Source organism: Ailuropoda melanoleuca, chromosome 12 (genome assembly GCF_002007445.2).
Source record: "Ailuropoda melanoleuca isolate Jingjing chromosome 12, ASM200744v2, whole genome shotgun sequence".
Taxonomy (NCBI): Eukaryota; Metazoa; Chordata; class Mammalia; order Carnivora; family Ursidae; genus Ailuropoda; species Ailuropoda melanoleuca.
This window is the reverse complement of record NC_048229.1, coordinates 44,918,650-44,926,207: the sequence shown is the minus strand read 5'-3', so window position 1 is coordinate 44,926,207 and position 7,558 is coordinate 44,918,650. Positions and strand designations below refer to the sequence as shown.

At 45.6% G+C, this 7,558-nt stretch overlaps 1 long non-coding RNA gene across 1 annotated transcript; it reads left to right on the top strand.

The window, feature by feature from the left end:
* Nucleotides 1–498: 498 nt before the first annotated feature.
* On the top strand, nt 499–5,118 carry LOC117795271. Its single transcript, XR_004619186.1, has 3 exons — nt 499–660; nt 3,991–4,205; nt 4,749–5,118. It is a non-coding gene; the product is annotated as an uncharacterized LOC117795271 (long non-coding RNA).
* Nucleotides 5,119–7,558: the final 2,440 nt, after the last annotated feature.

Sequence of the window (7,558 nt, the reverse complement as noted above, 5' to 3'; positions counted from 1 at the left end):
GGTTCTCCTAACGGTTTAGTGCAGATGAGGGCAACTCTCGGCTCTAACACTTCGTGGGTGTCGTGGGGAAAAGTTCAGTAAAACTTGTAAATGACTGGTTTTCCCCCCCCGAATCCTCCCTGTTTTGGAGCGGAGGGGAAGGGTGGCCAGGGGCAGTGTTCAGCCTCCAGGGCCCGATGCTGGCCTGGGCTCAGCCCCAGATGAGCTGTGTGCTTCCAGATGCCTCCACACCCGTCTTCTGGAGAAGGTGCAGGCTTTACTGCCTGTTGGAACCTTTTATTCTGGAATAGTAGTAGAATTACAGACAAGCTGGCGAGACCGTGCAGAGAACTCCCATGTATCCCTCACCGCTTCTGTTCCCGTGACGTTACCATTTTGTGTTACCAGGTGCCCTTGTCAAAGTAAGAAACCAGCACTGATGCATCACTACTAACTGGTCTCCAGGCTTTATTTGTACTTTGCCAGTTTTTGCATTACTGATGTGTTCCTGTCCCAGGGCTTTATTTGTACTTTGCCAGTTTTTGCATTACTGATGTGTTCCTGTCCCAGAATCCAGCTCAAGCTATCACAGTGCATTTAATCCTCATGCCTGCATCGTCTCCCCGGGTCTGTGACAGCTGCTCGGACTTTGCTTTCATGGCCTTCAGGAGTACTGGGCAGGTATTTGTAGAATGCCTCTCCGTCTGGGTCTGCCTGAGGGATTTCTCATGCTTAGCCCGGGGTTAGGGACCTTTGGAAAGCTTACTGAGGACACAGGTGGACGTGTGTCTCATAGCACCATTCCAGGGACGTGTGACATCCACAGGCCTCCCTGGTGATGTCCACCTTAATCATCTAGTTAGGGGGGTCTGTGCCAGCTTTCTTAGCTGTGAAGTTAGTGTCCCCCTTTCCACGCTCTGCTCTTTCAGAGAGAGTTACTAAGTCCAGCCGGGCTGCCTCCATTAATATCTGATCATCGGTATTTTAAAATCATGGGACTTTTAAAAGATATAGATCTGGCATTCTATGTGGCTTCAGTGGGCTGGCAAAAGGGAGCCACCGCCCCTTTATTTAAAATTTTTATTTAATTTCAATTAGCAAACTCATAGTACACCATTAGTTTCAGGTGTAGTGTTCAACGATTCATCAGTTGCATAGAACACCCAATGCTCGTCACAACCCGTGCCCTCATAAATGCCCATCACCCAGTTACCCCCCCATCTACCTTTCCTTGAAGGTCAATTTGTTTCCCATAGTTAAGAGTCTCTCATGGTGTGCCCCCTCTCTGATTTTTTCTCATTCAATTTTCCCTCCCTTCCCTTATGGTCGTCTGCCCTGTTTCTTATATTCAACATATGTGTGAAACCATATGATAAATGTCTTTCTCCAATTGACTTATTTCACTTAGCATAATATCCCCCAATTCCATCCACGTTGATGTAAATGGTAAGTATTCATCCTTACTGATGGCTGAGTAATATTCCATTGTATATATACACCACCTCTCCTTTATCCATTCATCTGTTGATGGACAACTTCACTCTTTCCACAGTTTGGCTATTGCGGACATTGCTGCTATGAACATTGGGGTGCAGGTGCCCCTTCTTTTCACTACATCTGTATCTTCGGGGTAAATACCCAGTGGTGCAATTGCTGGGTCATAGGGTAGCTCTGTTTTTAACTTCTTGAGGAAACTCCACACTGTTTTTCCACACTGGCCGTACCAGCTTGCATTCCCACCAACAGTGTACGAAGGTTCCCCTTTCTGCACATCCTCTCCAGCTTTTGTTGTTTCCTGTCTTGTTAATTTTAGCCATTCTGACTGGTGGTGGTATCTCTTGGGGTTTTGATTTGTATTTCCCTGATGCCGAGTGACGTGGAGCACTTTTTCATGTGTCTGTTGGCCATTTCTATGTCTTCTTTGGAGAAATATCTGTTCATGTCTTCTGCCCATTTCTTGACTGGATCATATCTGTTCTTTGGGTGTTAAGTCTGATGAATTTTTTATGGATATTGGATATCAGCCCTTTACCTGATATTGTCCTTTGCAAATACCTTCTCCCATTCTGTCGGCTGTCTTTTAGTTTTGTTGACTGTTTCCTTTGCTGTGCAGAAGCTTTTTATCTTGATGAAATCCAAATACTTCATTTCTACTTTTGATTTCCTTGCCTTTGAAGACTTGTCTAGGAAAGAAGTTGCTGTGGTCGAGGTGAAAGAGTTTCCTGCCTGTGTTCTCCTCTAAAATTTTGATGGATTCCTGTCTCACATTGAGGTCTTTCATCTGTTTTGAGTTTACCTTTGTGTATGGTGTAAGAAAATGGTCCAGTTTCATTTTTCTACATGTGGCTGTCCTATTTTCCCAGCAGCATGGATTGAAGACACTGTTTTGCATTGGATATTCTTTCCTGCTTTGTCAAAGATTAGTTGACCATAGAATTGAGGGCCCATTTCTGGGCTCTCTATCCCATTCCATTGATCTATGTGTCTGCTTTTGTGCCAGCATCATGCTGTCTTGATGATCACAACCTTGTAATAGAGCTTGAAGTCAGGCATTCTGATGCCCCCAGAATTGGCTTTCTTTGCAACATTCCTCTGGCTATTCAGGGTCTTTTCCGGTTCCATACAAATTTTAGGATCGTTTATTCCAGCTCTCTGAAAAATGTTGGTGGTATTTTGATAGGGATTGCGTTGAATGTGTAGATTGCTCTAGGTAGCATAGACATCTAAACAATATTTATTCTTCTAATCCATGAGCATGGAATGTTTTTCCATCTTTTGGTGTCTTCCTCAATTTCTTTCATAAGTGTTCTATAGTTTTTAGAGTACAGATCCTTTACCTCTTTGGTTTGGTTCATTCTTGTGTATCTTATGGTTTTGGTGCAATTGTAAATGGGATCAATTCCTTAATTTCTCTTTCTTCAGGTTTGTTGTTAATGTATAGAAATGGAAGTGATTTCAATGCATTGATTTTGTATCCTGCCATGTTGCTGAATTGTATGAGTTTTAGCAATTTTGGGGTGCAGTCTTTGGGTTTATCACATAAAGTATCATGACATTTTGAAAGAGTGAAAGTTTGAGTTCTTCTTTGCCAATCTATTCATGTCTTTTATTTCCTTTTGTTGTCTGATTGCTGAGACTAGGACTTCTAGTACTCTGTTGAACAATAGTGCTACCACCTGTTTAGACAGCGACCCAGTTCTCCATCACCCACAGACTCACTCAGCCCTCTTCACTCCTCTCAACTACCAGCTTGGCCCCTGAAGGCACCTAAGTTTGAGACCCCTTCCCCAGGGCACCTTCCTGTAGCCGATCTGGACCCACCTGGTCACATAGAACTTTCCTTTGACATAAGGGCTTCAAGTCCCAAAATCATACACCTTAAATTTGATAATAAATTTACACTTAAAAATAATGGTTATGCGCTTTTGGGGTCACAGGAAGAGAAGTATTGAGGAAGTTGTATTTGTAGTTACCATCATAGAGCTCTGGAGGGCTGGCAGGAGAAACCCTTGCTTCGGAGTCAAGGTCTCCTTCTCTGTCCCCAGGGTCCTTTAACCAAGGGATTTCCCTGGAAATTTCCAAAGTTCAGGGGCAAAGAGCATATCATGGAGACAACTCAGCCTCACCACTGAGATGGTTCTCCTTGAAAACGCACTTGCGTCTCCGTTCTCTGCATTATGGGGAGAGTGTGTGTGGGAAGCAGGAAACCTGCAGGCCCTGGAGAAGATTTCTGTTAGCACAGCTGTGCGGCGAGAGAGGCTTCGCGCTGCATCTGTGAGTGCAGAGCTCAGGGAAGGCACATTGGGGTGTCAATATCTGAACCAAATGAACTGTAGACCCCGTAATCCCCTGCCCCCCATACCATGGGGTGGAGCAGGCACAAAGCCGAGCCCGTTCTGGCCCGAACACGAATGTGCCCATTTGTCATGGCGGTGGACGTGCTTTCAGCAAGAGGCTGAGGCCATGATTTATGAATATCGCCCAACTAATTGAACCTTCCTTGTTTTCTAGGGCGGGCTGTTGGGGGTCTATTAGATACATGGATGACGATCGGACAATTTAAGCCGATTCCTCAGATCATAATGGAGCTGCCCCCTGATGCGAAGCAAAAGCTGTATAATGAAGCCACCGCCATCCTCAGGGACCTGAAGTGGAAGGACACTGTGGAGCTGACCAAGCAGGTCATGGACAATGAGTTTGTGAAGAAGCAGCTGCTGGTGACTCTGGTAAAGTACCTCAAAGGCTAAGGTTCAGTACATTGACTGCAAAGGTTCTCCGGGGGTCTCATTTAGAGGATTCTGCTGACCCACATGGTGGTGGGCCGTTTAGACGGTTCTCCCAACTCATGGAAGGTGATTGGGGAGTTGGGGGAAGCCTCACCCATTCATTGCTCATGTGTTGGGCCCAACTGTTCCACACCCAGGGGACATGGGGTCCTAGTTCAGAGGTCCTGCAGTGATGTCCCCTGAAGTCCCTCCCTTCGCCTGCCTGCCTTTATTCCTGGGAAAAACCCCGACCCAACTCCTGACCAGTTTCAGGTCAGACGGAGCAGGCCTTGCTGAGTGAAGCCACCCTGGACCAGCTGGGTCCTGGGGTGACTGTGATGGGTGGTGGGCCCAAGAGGGCAGGCCAGACTTGGAGTCCTGTCTCCCCCAGGAGGTGAAAGCACTTTCTGGCTTTCCCCTCAGGCTCTCCTCTCGGCTCTGTGGTTTTAGTATTTTTACTCTGTGTATCCTTTGCAAACTATTTATTTATTCATTTTTGAATAGATAACAACAGCCTGGAGCAAAACTTAGAAGACTCAGGATGGTACAAATGGAAAAGCAAGGCTTCCTCCAGCATGAATTCTGCACCAGGACCCTCACCAGAGGCAGCCTTAACGTGGTTTTTAAATAGTCTTTGAAAAACATTTCCATTTGCCAGCATTTATTGATGAAAGCTTAGAACAATCGAGTAATGGATAATGAAACTACTACAAATGTTACCACCTAGGAAGTCTTTACACATTCAGTATGTATCCTGTAAACCTTCTAATGCTATGTATGCACATTTCCAGCATATTTACATTCTTCCTATTTAGACCTCTTTGAATGCTTTTACCAATTAAAATTAAAAAAATATTTGTGATTTAATTTAAAATTCCTTGTAAACATGTGTCATGGCTGTATACTATGCCGTCCTACTTAGCTCTTTCCCTGCTGTGGTTTTCACTGCTGCAGTGAACAGTTTTGTGTTAACATTCTGTTCGTATTTTAGACTCTCATAGACTTTTTGATAGACTCCTCAGGGTGAAATCCTGAGTTAAGAAGTATGCAGTATTTTTCAAGGTTCTTATATTCAGTCATAATTCATTCTAGACAGTGATGTTGATAACTCACTCTCCCTGCCACGGGGTTTGGGGTTTGGGGTACACATCTCACTGCACCCTCACCAAGAAATAGGATGATAGTGTCTTAAGCCTTTGTGGATTTGATGGGTGATTACCAACATCTTGGTTTGATTAGATTTCTTTGCTAGTGGGGGTGACAAGGCCGAGGTCACCTGCTGATCGCCACCTTCCCAGGTGGTGTTGAAAGCCCCCCAGGCCCCCGGGGGCTGATTCCCAGCAGAGGGGGAGGGGTCCTGGCCTGAGCAGAGGGCTGGCTGTGGGCTGGCCCCCTGTGGCTGGCAGGATGGTGGCTGGCTGGGCGGTGGCCACGAGCTCAGATTCCGAGTGTGAAGGTGGAGACCGAGCAGGCAGTGGTGCGGGAGGGACTGGAGCCAGGAGGGAAGTCTGGGCTGAGGGAAGAGAGAGACGGAATGTGGGAGCTGCAAGGGTGGAGAAGGAGGAGCAGCCGGCCAGGGCAGCAGCAGCGGTGAGCATAAGGGGGCAGCCTGCCAGATGCCGCCCAGGGGGTGGTCGGTTGGCAAGAGGACCAAGAACCAGCCTGTGTTCAGTAACGCGGACGTCAGGTGTGGTGGTCGCCTACAAGGAGGCCACCATGATCGGAGACCATGTAGTGGGGTGGTGGGAGCAGGGGCTGCTGGAAAGCACCCAGAGAACAGGAGCCACACTGGCGAATCAGCCGAGGAATGTCACTTCAGAGGGCAAAAGAGACATGGAGCGAGGGCTGGAGATGGAAAAGTTGCTTTTGAAACAGCTTTTTTGGGATAAAATTCACATCCCATAAAATCCATCCACCCTTTAATGTTTGCCATTCGGCGATCGTTAGTGTATTCGCAAGACTGTGCACCATCCCACTACCTAACTGCAGGGGATTTTCATCACCCCAGACAGAAACCCCACACCCGTGAGAGCTCACTGCCTGTTCTCCCCTCCCTCAGTCCCGGACCACCACCCATGTCCCTTCAGTCTCTACGGATTTGCCTGTTCTGACATTTCACACAAGTGCGATCCTTTACCGTGTGCTCTTTTGTGACTGGCTGTGTCCACTTAGCATCTTTCCAAGTTGGTTCATGTCGTTGCATGTATCCGAATATAATTCCTTTTTATTGCTGAATAATATCGCTTTGCATGTTTTATACAATATATAGACCACATCGTGATGGACATCTAGGTTGGTAACAATTTTTTGGCTGTTACAAAAAAAGGTGTTAATGGACATTCATATACAGGGTTTTTGTGGACATGTTTTCAGTTCTCTGGGGTACGTACCTAGAACATGAATTGCTTCTTTATATGGTAACTCTGTGCTTAATATTTTGAGGAGCTGCCAAACTGTCTTGCAAAGTGGCTGCACCATTTTACGTTCCACCAGCAACGTATAATGTTTCCGATTTCTTCCCAACCTCATCAATGCTTGTCATTGCCTTTTTTAAATTTTAGCCATCAGAGTAGAAAAAAAAAGCAGCATCTCACTGTGGTTTTGCTGACTAATGATGTTGAGCACCTTCTCGTGTGCTTACTGGCCATCTGAATATCATTTTTGGAGAAATGTCTATGCAAATCCTTCGCCCATTTTTGAACTGGGTTGTTTGTCTCTTTATTGTTGAGCGTGAGAGTTCTTTATATATTCTAGATACTAGTCCCTTATCAGATACCTGATTTGTAATTTTCTCCCATCGTGTATTTTTTTTCACTTTGTGGATGGTGAAGAATAAAAGTTTTTAATTTGATGAAATCCCATTTATCTATTTTTTTGGTCATTTGTGTTTTGTGTCATATCTAAGAAACCACTATCACATCATAAAGAGTTATTCCCATGTTTCCATCTATGAAATGATCTATTTTGAGTTAATTTTTTTTTATGGTATAAGGCAGGGGGTTGTCCAACTTCACTTTTTCCATGTGGTTATACTCCTGTCCCAGAACCATCTGTTGAAAAGACAATTTCTCCCCGTATAATTGTCCTGATAACCTGTTGAAATTTTTCTTGNTTGTCGAAATTTTTCTTATTTTTTCCTCTGGGAGAAATAACACAGGTGTGCGTGCTGCTGGGCACACCCTGCAGAGAGCTGGGAATGGTGATGAAAGGGAAGGAGGAGAATGACTGGAGCAGCGGCCTCCACAGGGAGAGGGGTCCCCAGTGGAGGGGCTGGCACAAGTCAAGGTCAAGGTCAGTGTGTAGTACCAGGAGGA